This window comes from Pezoporus wallicus, unplaced genomic scaffold (genome assembly GCF_028554395.1).
Source record: "Pezoporus wallicus isolate ANWC-B61680 ecotype Strahan unplaced genomic scaffold, APGP_CSIRO_Pwel_v1 contig_6966, whole genome shotgun sequence".
NCBI classification, from domain to species: Eukaryota; Metazoa; Chordata; class Aves; order Psittaciformes; family Psittacidae; genus Pezoporus; species Pezoporus wallicus.
This window is the reverse complement of record NW_026639746.1, coordinates 33,730-48,911: the sequence shown is the minus strand read 5'-3', so window position 1 is coordinate 48,911 and position 15,182 is coordinate 33,730.

Here is a 15,182-nt window from a genome sequence, read left to right as displayed (position 1 = left end):
TGTAATCTAAAAGTTGCATCTGAGCTTTATGTATGCAGACGCATCACTGTTTTTGCAAGAGTGTCCTGATGACAGTCAGGGTAAACTACAAAGTGACAACACACTAGGTGTATAATATGAACAGTTTATTAAACACACTAAAGCCAATAAACACACTAAAGCAAACAAGCACACTAATGTGAATCGGGTAGATATCTCTCTCTCTATAGTAAACAAGTACAGTAAAGCAAATCAGAGATATACGTATATAAGTAAAGTACCAAAGAATGTTAGCAAAGCATCAAAACATTACTACCTAGAGAGAACAGAGATTAAGAATCACCAATTACCACTGAATCATCAACCAGGCCCACACTTCAAGCTGGGAAGCCCTACTGCAGCTGATGCCAGGAGTCACAGGTAGTTGGGAAAATTCTTACATGGTGCATCCAGCTATACATGAGGCTTCTCTCATGGCCAAAGAAGGTACTGCCTTTACATCCTTAGAAAAACAGCCGACTTTATGCCAGATATGTAATTGTTTACTCATGGGGCTGTGCAGTTTCTCATGAACTCACTGTTGTCCCTGCTGCGAGTGTTGGCCAGGTGCCCCAGTGCAGCCAAGGTCATAGAACAGCTGCACCCCTGTTTTCCTGTCTCTTTCCAAAAAACACTCACAATGAACATAAACATATATTCTCTATAAAATACACTGTGGCAAAAAAAGATACTTGTGCCTCTCAGTCATGAGAGGGAATCAACTCTCAGCCAGGTTCCCATTCATTACAAGGAGCAAAGGAATATTAGTGAACATTTAGAGCTATTTATCTGAAGTGGTGGATTTACTCAATACCTGAATTTTTAGATAAGGATGTCTAGAACTGTGGACATCTAGTTGACAGAAGCTGTCATGGAAATAGATAAAAGTGAATGCATTTTTGTTGGACACTTGAAAGCATTCTGAAACGTATGTGATTTTGGCTGACGATCTACAGCCCAGTGGATAATGGTAAAACAGTTCTTTCTCAAAGGGAACTGTTAAAATTAAGGGTTTTTCATGAGATAATGAATTTGTTAAAATAAACTTGTGTGGAAAGAGGGGGCTTCTGTACAGTGTATTTAAAATAAATTTTGTTTTCTTTAATTTAAACATAAATTTATGGTGTAAATTTATATTATTGAAGACAATAACAAACACTAATTTCCTGATTTCAATTTCATTCTAAACTAGCAAGCACTTAACACTGTCAGCCCCTTGTGCTTTTAACTGAATAAAGGTCAGATAATCAGACATCTGGAAGGACAGCTCATTTATCATCCTTTGATAAATATGTCAGTAGCTAATCTTTAGCAGTGGATGATAACACCACACAATGAAAAGTTAATGGATTCAAAGCACTGAATTTACCACAAGTATGTAATGATGGTGGAGAGCAGAGAGTTCAATTTTATCCCATATTTTATATGAAATTTTATTTGCGGCTTAAAATATTAATTACCATGATCTAAACTTTATTCTGCTAAATTGTGTTCCATAAAGACTAAGATAGAACTTGATAAGAAATTATAATTATGGAACAGACTGAAGTACTATTTTGACAAAAAATTCCAGGATTTCTCTTCCATCAAGCTAATTGCTGAGGCCTCCCTGATTTAAAAATTATTGTCAAATGCTTCTTGCTTTAAGTTCATATATTTAATTTCATCATTTGTTATTTTATTATTTTTATATATAATATATATATAATTTATAAAGCATATTCTGATTTATCTCATTTATTATTTATCTAAAATAAAAGACACTCACCCTGGACCTACAGCTGAGGTTGAAAATTTAGGTGTCTGCCTTACATCTATCTTGTCAGCCCTATACATGTGTTAGCTATTCTAAGGCACCTCAAATGACTGGACACATCTGCTTAGATAATTTTTTACTTATTTGCTCAAAACTTTAAGTTGTTGGGGTTTGGGTTGGGTTATTTATTTGCTTTTTGTGTTTTTTTTATATTGGTTTGGTTTTACCTAGTTTTGTAAATATTACAGAAAATAAGAAAGAGTAATGCTGAAGATAAGATATAAAGACAAATGACACACAGGAGTTATTAGATTCATGTATTCCTTGAATTAATGCCAGAAGAAAAATAGCTAACTTTTGAAAGTTTATATTCCATGAGGAACATAGAAGGCAAGTCTTTACCTCTCTACCTCCCTTTGACTTCATCTTCTCTTCTTCAGCAGAAGTCCATGAGGAGATCACATGAGCAGATACAGTTTATTATTTTTTGATAGACCTCAGACTATGGCAATTATGGTTATAACCCACTAAAGTGTACTTGCATACTAATCAGGCTGGAAGGCTTTATAAAAAATGACAGAGCACATGTAGAAGACCTTATAGCAAGTATCTGGTATTCCCTTGGATTCTGTTAGGACTTACAAGTTCTGTGAAGGCCCCATGAAGGACAAGGAAGGTAATGCAGAAATTATTTTACACTTTAGTGATAAAAAAAAAAAACAAAACTATTGAGAGAAGGAGTCTAGAGAAAAGTGTCAAGGCACTTTAATACTTTACATTGACATTTTTCCACTAAAAGGAACAATCTAGACCTACACGATTTATATTCTGGGTTAAAATATGCACAAACAAATTTTGGATTTGTTATTTCTGTTAAGAAGGGACAAAGAAAATAGATGTATTATCAATTAAGCATGGAATTAGATTTATTTATTTAATTGTAAAAAAGTTCCAAGTAACTATATTTTTACCCTATGAAGCTATTCTGTGAGAAAATAATTCACAAAAGAAAGAAGGCTAGAGTTCCTAGCTAAAGATTTAAATAGACTAAACCCCACTTTTATCTATTTTTCAAGAATATTTTGTATTCTAATAGTTTGTAAATATACCGTGGAAATCAGAAATATCACATCCTAGCAGTATAATTTTGCCAGTATTATTTTCATGAAAGCAAGTAGATTTATTGCTCTGTATCAGTTTTGCAAATTCATTGCTATGGTATTCGAGTCAAACAACAGAAAAAAAAGTTTTTTTTAAATGGAAAAACAAAAAAAACATTTCAAGAAATAATTAAAAAAAAAAGAAGAAAAACTTATGACAGATCATATTATTTTTCTACCTGGTAGCTTAACTCAAATCATACATGTGTGCAGAAAAGCAGGTTCAATGCTATTTATAGTAAAGTCAGTGATAGGAATGAAAAAAATATTTTTTTAACAGTGCCATAATGTTTTGATTTAAAAGTCAACATTTTAAACACATCATCATAGTCGATATTTGTCAAAATAATGCATTTTTAAATAGTTATATGAAAATTTGTACCCAATATCTAAAACTACTCATTAAGATCAAGTAAACAACATTGACATAAAGAAATAATACAATAAAAACTAGCAAATCATTTAAAATCATGCACATACTCCTCTATACCAAGTTTTTGAAGAGCAAAACAAAACACTTGCATAATAGATTTTTCTTCTTTCATAAGTATTATCCAGTTGGACTTCATTATTTATCTCTCTCAGCTAGGTAATATTCTTATAAACTGTTCTTAGATAGTAAGTTAAGAATATGTAATTCAGTTGGGAATAGTTTCATATTATAATGACTGAGTATGAATTATGAGCATTTTAGAACCATAGAATCATAGAATTGTTAGGGTTGGAAATCAAATTGATGTCGCTCCAATTTAGAGACAAGGATGTCGTGCGGGACAGTGTCAAACGCTTTACACAAGTCCAGGTAGATGACATCAACTGCTCCACCCCGTCCATCAGTTCTGTAGCCCCATCATAGAAGGCCACCAAATTGGTCAGGCAGGATTTCCCCTTAGTGAAGACATGCTGGCTGTCACCAAGCACCTTGTTGATTTTCATGTGCCTTAGCATGCCTTCCAGGAGAATCTGCTCCAGGATTTTGCCAGGCACAGAGGTGAGACTGACTGGTCTGTAATTCCCCGGGCCATCTATTTTCCCCTTCTTGAAAACGGGGGTTATATTTCCCTTTTTCCAGTCATCAGGAACTTCACCTGACTGCCATGATTTCTCAAATATGATGGCCAGTGGCTTCGCAACTTCATTCCCCAGCTCCTTCAGGACCCACGGATGGATCTCATCAGGACCCATGGACTTGTGCACATTCAGATTTTTAAGATGGTCTTGAACCAGTTCCTCTGCTACAGTGGGCGCAAGGTCTTCATTCTCACAGTCCCTGCATCTGCCTTCCAAGACTTGGGTGGTTTGGTCGCAGCCTTTGGCAGTGAAGCCCGAGGCAAAGAAGTCATTCAGAACCTCAGCCTTCTCCAAATCCTGTGTAGCCAGTTCTCCTGAGAGCTTCCAGAGGGGGCCTACATTCTCCCTAATCTGCTTTTTATTTGCTATGTACCTGTAGAATCCCTTCCTGTTATCTTTAATACCTCTAGCTAAGTTTAATTTTAACTGGGCCTTAGCTTTCTTAACCTGGTCCCTAGCTTCCCAGACAACATCCCTGTACTCTTCCCACGCCACCTGTCCTTGCTTCCACTTATTATAAGCCTCTTTTTTCAATTGAATTTTCCTCAGGAGCTCCTTATCCATCCAAGAACGTCTCCTGGCCCTCCTGCTGCACTTCCTTCTAGTTGGTATGCAACACTCCTGAGCTTGTAGCAGGTGATCCTTGAATATCAGCCAACAGTCTTGGGCCCCTCTGCCCCCTAGGGCTGTATCCCGTGGAACCCTCCGAAGCAGGTTCCTGAAGAGGCCAAAGTCTGCTCTTTTGAAGTCCAGGGCAGTGAGCTTGCTGCACGCTCTTCTCACTGTCCTGAGGATCTGAAATTGGAGCATCTCATGATCGCTGCACCCAAGGCTGCCTTGGAGCTTTTCCTATATGTCTATAGAGTGCTTCATCCACAGGTTCTCCTTGATCAGGCAGTCTGTAACAGATCCCCACAGTAATGTCTCCCATAGCTATATTCCCTTTAACCCTTTAACCCTTTAACTTACTAGAGCAGGCAGCCTCTCTGCCACATCCCTGATCCATGCCCCCTGTAGGCAACTCATCTCCCTTGAGACAGGGTCTGGACAGCAGACAAGTGCTTCTATCCCTTTCAATGTAGAGTCCCCTACTACTATGACCCGCTGCTTTTTCCTGGCAGCACCAGTAGAGATCTTCTTTAGCAGTGCATCAGCCAGCTGTTTCTGGTGGGAGTGCGTTTCCTCATTAACCCCCTGCATGACAACAAAGCGGTTCTGCGTGGGGACAACAGATTTAGGGGAAGCCCCTTGCTTTTGGTTGTCCTTTTCCTTCTTTTTTTTTGTCATTTTTTTTGTCATTAATTCCCAGCTTCCCAGGTTAACGGCCTCCTTCTTTCCTTCATGAGGTAGAGGTGAAGCTTGAGGCCCCATTTTCTGATGATATATTCTGCTTATAATCTTATATGAAATTTACAATTACAGTTTTCATCACTTGCTCATAAGAGTAAGATTTCTACTCTCTTAAAGATTTGTCAAAAGGATACTGAATTTGTGACTTACAGAAAATTAACGGGAGCACTTAAAAACCTTGATGGTGAATATATTACAGAATAGAAACATATCAACATATAAGGAAAACACAAAAAAAAAATTTAGATTAATTGAAACTTTTGTCCTTGCTCCAGTGCTTTTGCTTCCTTTAGAGAGATTCCATGGGGAAAACTCCTACAAAATGAAGCAAGCTTTTTCGCACTTTAAGTAGAGCCAGACAGAATAGTTTTACTAGGATTACTCTGAAAACAGTCAAGGCAACTCAGCATGAGCTGCAAACAGAAAAATATGATTTTTGCTATTGAAAACTTGGTTAAAAATTAATAAAGAAGGTATGTTTTCAGGGGAAAAAAGTTCTGAAGATAAGCATAAATTTTCTGAAGTTATACATTTTAAACAAAGAATTAGAAATTTTAGATAACATATTCCTAAATTCCACTGCAGTGTTGGGTTCTTGGAAGTTTTATTTCTGTTTTGTTACACATTTTTTCATAATCCACAGAGGAGGTCTACTAGTGCTTGCAAAGGTGACAGTTTCTCATGAAAAGTTGAGATGTGCTTAAGTTATTACTGCATGATTCTGACTATGTGCATCACATCAAATCCAAACAAAAAGTCAAACTCTGTTTCTGTCAGTTTAGTCTCAAAGCTTCTTAATGTATGGTTATTGCTGACTCACACTCAATTGCTTCAATCTTGCTTTAAAATACAGTTCTGAAACATATCCAGGAGGACTGTATGCTGATTGGTCTGATCTGCCCTTCAAAAGGTTTAAGACATTATACATCCACTGATGTATAATATTCTACAAAGCCAAAGAACATTAAAATCTCACTCTTTCACTCCTGTATAACACTGATCTTCTAGAAAGCAGGAATAAAAAGAAAAAAGAGACCAAAAGCAGAGTGGTTTAAAATTATACATTGTCTTATGTGGGAGGTTCCATGTGCAAATTTCTACTTTGTTATTGTTGATCTTCTATTAGCATGAGGTTTTGGTCTGACTCAGAAGCATAAGGAGCATTATAACATGAGCTTAGAGATCACTGAGGAAAATGGATGTTTTTAAAAAACTTTTACTGAAATAGATCTGAGATTAGATAATAATAATAACTGTGGGATAATGTGAAAATGAACAAAACTGATAAGGGGTGCTTGTGAAAGACTTGGAAAACACCATATTTTACAGTTACTTGTTTTATTTGCACAAATGAAGTACAGAGAACGCATCACTCCAATCTTTACATTAGCTTGTTTCACATGGATTCTCACACACATTATTACTGTCATTATTCTTACAATTGTTGCTGTTATCATTATTACTACTTTGCTATAGTTCTGCAGATAATATACTGTAATATTAAAAAAACAAGAGGTTTGGAAACATACAAAATAAAAACTCAGACCATATTGTCTTTGAAAAGAATGTGTATCACCCTGATGAAACAATTAAGTGAATAAACTGCAAAGACACGAGAGGAGCTAGCCTCATAGCCTCATAGCCCATAGCCAAATTAATCTCTCCACATCTTCCCTGAAAATTATTTAAAGAAAAATATATAATCTTTATATCAAATTTCTTTTCACCCTTAGATGTTGAACTACATGTGTCTGCTATGAGAATGCTTACTGTAGACAGCAACGAGAAAATCGGCGGGGGGGAAGGAGGGTGGGGGTGGTAATGTCTGAACATTACAGCTTTGTCTTAGAATTCATAGCACAGTGTTAAACCAACATATTTCTGTTCTCCAATTTTTCTGTTCCTCAGCTATTCTGATCTTTGAGAATTCTTCTAGTCAAAGATTCCTCTGCAGGCTGGACTAGATGACATTTAAAGGTACCTTCCCACCCAACTCATTCTATGATTCTGTGATTCCTGAAGGCCAGCTTCACTAGTAAAGACTGAAGTGAAGAAGGAATTCATTACCCCAGCCTTTGCCATGTCCTGTGTCACCAGGGCCACTGCCCCATTCAGCAGAGGACTCATATTTTCTCCTAATCTTGCTTTTGCAACTTACTTACTTACAGAAAGAGTTCTGGTTGTCTTTGATATAATTTACCAGATTCAACCCCATATGGTCATTGTCTTTCCTGACCACACCTTTGCATGTTCAATGTCTCCATATTCCAAGGTTACCTGTCCCTGTTTTCATCTTCTGTGTATTATATTTTTACATTTGAATTTTGCTACGAAGTCCTTCTTAATCCACACAGTCCTCCTGACATTTTTTCTGATTTCCTGCTCTTAAATTGGAGAAGGTGATCGTTGTATATCAACCAGCTTCTCTGACACTTTCTTCCCTCTAAGACCTTATAAGTCTCTTTCAAGCAGATCCTTGAAGACACTAAAATCTATCCTCCTGAAGCCCAGGGATGTGATCTTGCTATTTTCCTGCTCCCTCCTGTCAGGATCCTGAACAGTTCCATTTCATGATCATAAAAGCAGATATCAGGGTAGTCAAAATATCCCATGAGGACCAGGGACTGCAATTGTGAGCCTACTGCCAGTCTTTTTTAACCCATTTATTCTTCCTGATCAGGACGCCTATAGCAGACACCCACTACAATGTCACCCATACAAGTCTGTTCCTTTACACTCACCCATAGGGTCTCAATCATCTCATCATCCATCCCCAGGTACAGCTCCATGCATTCTAGCTGCTGTTTCACATACGTCAATTCCACTCTTCATCTGTGTCTGTCCTTAGAGAGCCCGTGTTCCTCCATTGCAGCACTCTATTATAGTCATCTGAGCCATCCTGCAACATCTCTGTGATCCCAACAAGATTACATCCCTGCAACTGCATACAGATCTCCAATTACCTGTGTTTATTCCACATGTATGTGCAGGAGTGTACAGGCACTTCATAGAGGCATCCCAGCATGCTGATTTTTCAGAAGGGGTCTGTGGGATGTTTCCCCATAATGATGCCTTCTAAGCACTTTCTTGCTTATGTATGTAGAAGAAAGCAAGAAAGAAAGCTTGAAGTGACCAAACTTAAGCCCTGTTTTATTTCTTTGTGTTCACATCATCCCATGTCTTCTGCTTGTCAGCCCTACCCATCACTCACAACGGGGCTGCTGGAAACTCTCTCACTCCTCATTCCTAGCATAAAGCTCTTGTGTTAGACTGGGATTCATAGGACTGCACCCTCCATCTGAAGTTTTGTCTGGGTTGCAGTTTCTGCCCTGGCTGAGCAGCTGCTCCAGTGCCTGCTGGGGAAAATGCCCTGTGGTGGATCACTACCAAGCCTGAGAACGGTTTTACAGTGCTCTGACCTGAAAGCCCTTTCTTTGCACCCTGCTGTGGTAACTGCTGCGTTTGTTGGCTGCCCTGTGGCAGCTGTGCTCTTGGCTTGGCTTTTATACAGGCCTTGCCCTACCTAGCACCAGTACAAAGAGTGCTTACCTAGTTGGAGGTAAGGTTTTTTTAGAGCTTTTCCAGATGCCTGACAAAGTTGCCAGAAGAGAAGATCTCAAAGATCTCAAAGAAACAGAGTCCAGAAACTGCTGTATATGTGGCTGTCTTTGTTAGCTGTTTTTCCCGTTTATTAAGGTGCCTGTCCTATTACCCATCAATGGTTAGAGGAGCCTATTCTGATAAAACATGTATTCTTGCCTAAAGTTGCATAGAAGCTTATGGTTCTGTAGAAAACCACCCAAAATATCTAAATCCTTAAATTACCTAAATCCCTCTCCCAAACACCTGAAGAGTTAGTCATGGAGAGTTAGACATGGAAGTGCCTGAATTAAGTGTTTAAATTAGATTGATTTGGTTTCACTCTGTTTGTAGAACTAATTGAAATAAGTCAAAGTGAGAAGAATGTTTATCACCCTATGCTTTCTGCAGTCTTTTCATGCTTATTATTTTCCAAGACACTGGAGCTCTACGGACTTCTGTAACTCATGAAAGTATCCCTTCATGAAAAGACATGACACGAGAAAGTAAGTTGAAAAATTCTGATTTCTTACAGCTGAAGAAAGCTTAGAACTGAGGTCTCTCCCGTCCTGGGAATACAACAGGAGTAGGTTGTTGCATGGTAAGAAAGTAATACTTTGTACCAATTTCTTTTCTTGAGTGAACAGTTATGGCAGATATGCTGCTGTTGAGTGTGATTTTGATGTAAACATCGATTGGCTTGGGTTCTGCAAAGAACTGCAAACGCAGACAGGTAGGTGTGTTGGGATTTCCACAGGATAGGGAGAGAATCCAGGTAGCAATTTCTGGCAGGATTTAAAGCTTAAGACCATACACTATGTGACCCAGAAGCAGCTTTACTGGTGACAGCCAGTCACCACCAGACTTACAACATACTCCTGGGCTTTGATTTTCACAGGTCCCTTATGTTGTATTTTTTGATTCCTCAGGACTTTTCTAAATCTAAGGACCTAATTTTTATTGCATTTCTATTGTGGGTTGTTAAAGAAGAAGTTTCTAGATTGTTTTTTCATGATTTCTGTTACTGTATTTCCATTATCAAGGATGAAAGAAGAAAGGATATGCAAAAAAATGATGGCTAAATCTTTTTGCTATAGTTTTAAGTCACATTTGATACAGCTGTTAAAGATATGATAATTTCACTTGAGGAGCATTTTGTTTGTTTCTGGCTTTGTCATCTAGTTTTATCATTGCCATAATTTATACATAATTTAAATGGAATGTCAGTTGTAGCAAAATTATTTACCTCAAACATTTTATCTGTCACTGTGTGCTGTGCCCAAATATTTTACATTTCAGAAAGCTATTGGTATGTATGTGATGTCTCACAGAAGACCCTTCTTATCCTCCAAATTTGTCTCACACCTTGCTTTGTTGATAAACAGGATAATTGCCATTGTCAGTCTCAATACAATATATATTTTTTTTGTCAGTGATTTGCCTATTTAACCATTTAACAGAACCAGAAAATATTTTGTTGTGTATAGTTTTTTTTTTGTTTTTACAATGCAGTAGTGTTTCTAACATTTAACAAATGGAATCTATATAGTTCTCCTGTGATTAATTTTATAAAGGGAGATTCAAGTTGAGAAGCTAACACAAGCTCTAATTAAATTGGAAAATACAGATATCCCTCATTGTTCATGACTAGATCTATATATAGATATACTTAGCCCTTCCTTATGTTAATACCACTGACATTATGGTAATTAAATACTTTAACCACTTACCCATTAGTGAGATCCACTAATTTTTGAACTTTCATTTTCAGCCTAAGAGACACTTTTAAACACATGGAAGATTGAGATAACCCTAAGATATCTACTGGTTCCAGCCAACTAAAAATATTAAAATTAAAAGTGTAGATGGAAAATGTTAATTGTGACATGTAGAAGAATACAGCAAAACTGCTCAGGAAATGATCTGCTGGCCTGTGGAAAGCTTACCATTGTATGCAGAGAGTACATTATGGTTTGGAGAACACAGGTCTTAATCAATCAAAGGCATTTCGAACAGGAAGAGTAGTTCTTTGCCTCCTTTTTCTTTTTAGCAAAACAGACACAGAGAAATTTACAACACAGACGCAGTAGGACTACGCAGTGGATAGTTGCCTTCAATTGAAAATAAACTACTTTTAAAAAATATATTCCTTCTGTCATATTCCTATTCACTCTTATGTACTACTTGGATTTATTTTCCAAAGATGAAGTTTATAAACCTTTACAGACACAGCAATAAGTAGCTTTTGCATTATGAAAACCTGTGCAATCAATAATGAAGGTAATGCCAAATACTATATAAAATTCACAGCAGAATGAGATGTAGCAAGATGAAGAAAAAAATATTTTGCATTCTCTTAGTTGTAGCCAAAGAGTTTCAAAGCCTACTGTGAGGCGGCTGTGGACAAAATCTATTATGTAAGCAGTTACCTGTGAAGAGTTTGTACAAAAATGGTGAAGGGCATTTACCATTCTTCAATTAAAATGTCAGTTCTGATTAGACTTTTGCTCAGTGCACTATACCTTACCACAGTGGTACAATGAGAGAGACTTTTCCTTGAATTACTAAAAAGCAAAGAAGGTATCACTGAAAGCCCCATGAGAAACTGCAGAGTCTTTCTGTAGGATTTTTCAGGTGCAAGGGAGTTAATACATCAGCTGTTTGCAGCCCATAAAGTATCTGTGGATTTGATGTAGGAAAGGTTCATTCTCATAAGACTCCAGACCAAATTGTTCTATGATCAGGAGAGATGTGTCCAAGACTCACAGGTTGTTTTGATAGTGACTGACATCGTATATTGGCTGTTTGGCAGAGTGGAGATTTCACTATTCATTACTTGGTACTTGCTTTTAATCTGATATGACACAGCTTAACAAAGCTAAACGCTAAATGAAGAACAAGGTGTTCTTTCAAAATAAAGGTTTCAAGCAACACCATCTCGCTTTTTCAAGTAAGGGATTCCCAGTCCAGCCTTCAAGTCTGACATACAGAAAGAAGAGTGGAAAACAAAATGTTAACAGTAACCTAAATGTTTTCAGACAGACACAAGCATTTAAACAAATTAGAAGGTATATTTCATAAAATCTACCACTGATAGCTGTAAAAATAAACTATAGGATATGAAATCTTTAAATATTTTATTCTCACTGGAGCTAGGCATATCATATGCAGACAGGTGATTAATGCAGTCCAATGATTTCATGGCATGGATCACCATACTAATAACAATCTGTAGGCTGATCAAATTGTATCTGGACATAAATGGAATTATTCACTCTCTTAAACTGAGTTAAAATTCAAATTCTCGACAGTTATATAATGCTTTTGTTACAAAAGACAAGTCAGAGTAGATATAAAGTTATAATTACTCTATTTTTCTCCCTTTTCCCACCTTCCAGTCACTCCAAATACAATACTTTTCTTTTCCTGTTGTCATTGTTAGAGACAGTGGTGTTGCTGCAGGTTTGTTTTATTTTTTTCCAGATTGACTGTAATTTTTATATTTCTAAGTTGTAAATTTTCAGAAAGCAGTACTCCCTGGAGAGGTTCTTTTTGATATTCCATACAGAGAGGGTTTAATATCAAATTTACTCTTTTTTTAAATATTTGATGCTACATGCAACTTTGATTTTGCAGAATGATATGGCAGTATAATGAAATCACAACACTAAAACTATATAAAGATTGCAATGTACAGAAGGATCACAATACAGACATGATTCTGGTTATTGGTCTCTGTAAGCTCACGATGCTGCGTGTCCTCAGTCACTGTAAAGAAATCCATGAGATAAAGCCAGCTCAAGCCCATTGCTCTCTTCAAGCATCATTTTGTTGGTTTTTAATTTTTAGGAGAGCCACATGAGCACTGTTCCATGCAGATCTGGCTGGCTGGGGAAAATAATACTTTCTAATGACTAATTTAGGGCAGGCCATTTACATAAGCGCTTGACACAGTCAAATGATATAGCCATATATCTAAAGCATAGGCTGCTCTCTGGTCCCCTTTGTGTTTTGTTTCCTTTGTAATAGCTTTGGTCAATATATCTTTTTCTGAAATTCATGAGCACATCATCCTTCCCGTATTACTGGGTTCATATGTGCAAGTTTTGGTAGTGGGGGGTGTGAAGAGAGACCAGGGCTGCCCCATGCTGAACATAGATGGGTCCAGATGGCTCTAATGGACACAAGAACCAGATAAGCCTGTCAGGCATGATGATAGTGCCTCTGTAATAACGTATTTAAGAAAGGGAGAAAAGTACTGTAAAGCAGTTGAGGGAGTGAGGAGTGAAAAAAAAAAATGTAAGAAAGAGAAACAACCCTGCAGATACCAATATCAGTGAAGGAGCTGGTGGAGGTGACATACAAGATTCCCTTATAGCCTATGCAGAAGATGGAGAAGCAGATTGTCCTCCCTGTACCCTTTTGGAAGGCCAGGCTGGAGTAGATATTGACCCTGCAGTCTGTGGAGGATCCCCAGGTTTGAACAGACAAAATACCCAATTCCCTTCTTGAGTACACACACAGCAGCAGACATCTGATGGAATTAGCAGACAATAATTCAGATAATGACCACAACAACAATCAGCACCCAAATGCATCTAGAATATTTTAAAATATAAGCACTTTTAAAACAAGTTAGCATGAAAAAATATTAGAAGTTGTAAAACAGATAAAAAAGTCAGCTCTGTTAAATGCAAGCAACTTCAGTTGAATTTGCTTAAAACACTGTTGAAACATAAGACTATTCCAAAGTGGGTCAAGTGTGAGACTAATTTGCTAATTAGTGTTAATTTTTGATGTATAAATCTTTATGAATGGTTATTTTAAAGTGAAAAATATTTGTGCATCTGCCTTAGCACAAATCCTAGATTCATGTACTGAAGCAAATATGCATATGCAGACATAAGTAGATCCTGATAATTCCCCTTCCCTCCAGCCCCTGTTTTAGAATTTTTTTGATAATTTTGACCCTGATAACAAAATAATGGCCAAATATTCATCAAAGTTCACAGCCTGATTTTAGTGATATTATGTTCATCAAAGCTCTTTAGGCTTTGTTTTGTTCTCAAAGAAAAAAGTACTCTTAAGAAGGGAAGTGATCGATGACCTCTCCAGAGACTAGTATAGGGGTGTTTCACTTACTAGTATAGGGGTGAAGCAACTTACCCAGACCTGATTTTTCACCTGATTAATCACAGTGGGATTAATAACCTTATCCTTATAAAAATGTCTTGGGATCGCTTCATGAACATTAGCTGTGAGGGCACTGCTAATTTTCTAAAGTAATTTCTGTCTCTCAAACACAGTTGTCATCTTGGTAAAACATGATGCTACTGCTTGCTGGAAAGCAAATCATTGTGTTCACAATGTGCAGACAAATCAGTCTAGTGTTAAAAAACTAACAGAACAGTTTTCTACAGAGAAATTAATACTGATTAAAAATCCTGTCCTTATGGCCGTACGATATGATATGGAAAAATTGCCACAACCTTCAGAAATTCAGTCAAACTAATACCTTTACCATTATTAAATAAAATGTTACAAGAGGCAAGAAAGATGTTGTACGGTGGGATTTTATTAAACCACACATGGCATTAGATGCAGCAAGTAGGGGTAATAAAATTATTTACAATAAGATTTACTAGTGTTTCCAAGAACAACACCCTCCTGCTATCTGTCTTATTACTTAACTAAAATTAACTAAACTGTAATCATCTGAACACTAAGCTACCAAATGTTATGTGTGCCTGCTTTAAAAAAAACACAAAACAAAACAACCCTAAATAGGTTACATATTTTTCTGAAAGAGGATGAAGGTGATAACTGAGGTTTTATCCATGTTAAAGAAATCTAGAAAAGGTCTTTTTGCCTCATGCTTTAAATTGTGGAGATAAAATCTGCCAGGAATTTTTGCCATGTTTGTGAAAAAAAAAAAAAAAAAAGATTTTAACCAAATTACATAACTTAAAAAAAAAAAAAAAAATTTACAATAAAAAAGTCACACATCTTCAATTAAAAAGCACAAGCTCTGTTAACTAAACACTCTATACTGAGCATGTTCTGGTCAGATATTCAGCATATATTCATGCATCATGATAGCTTAATATCTAAGAATTATAAGCCACAGCAAAAGGAATGTTCTTCTTGAACAACCAGCCAACAATTCTATATTTGTGCCCAGGCACCAAAAAAAGTCAATTTCCTACTGAATTTAATCAAGGTGAAAGATATATTTTCAGCTAGGTGAC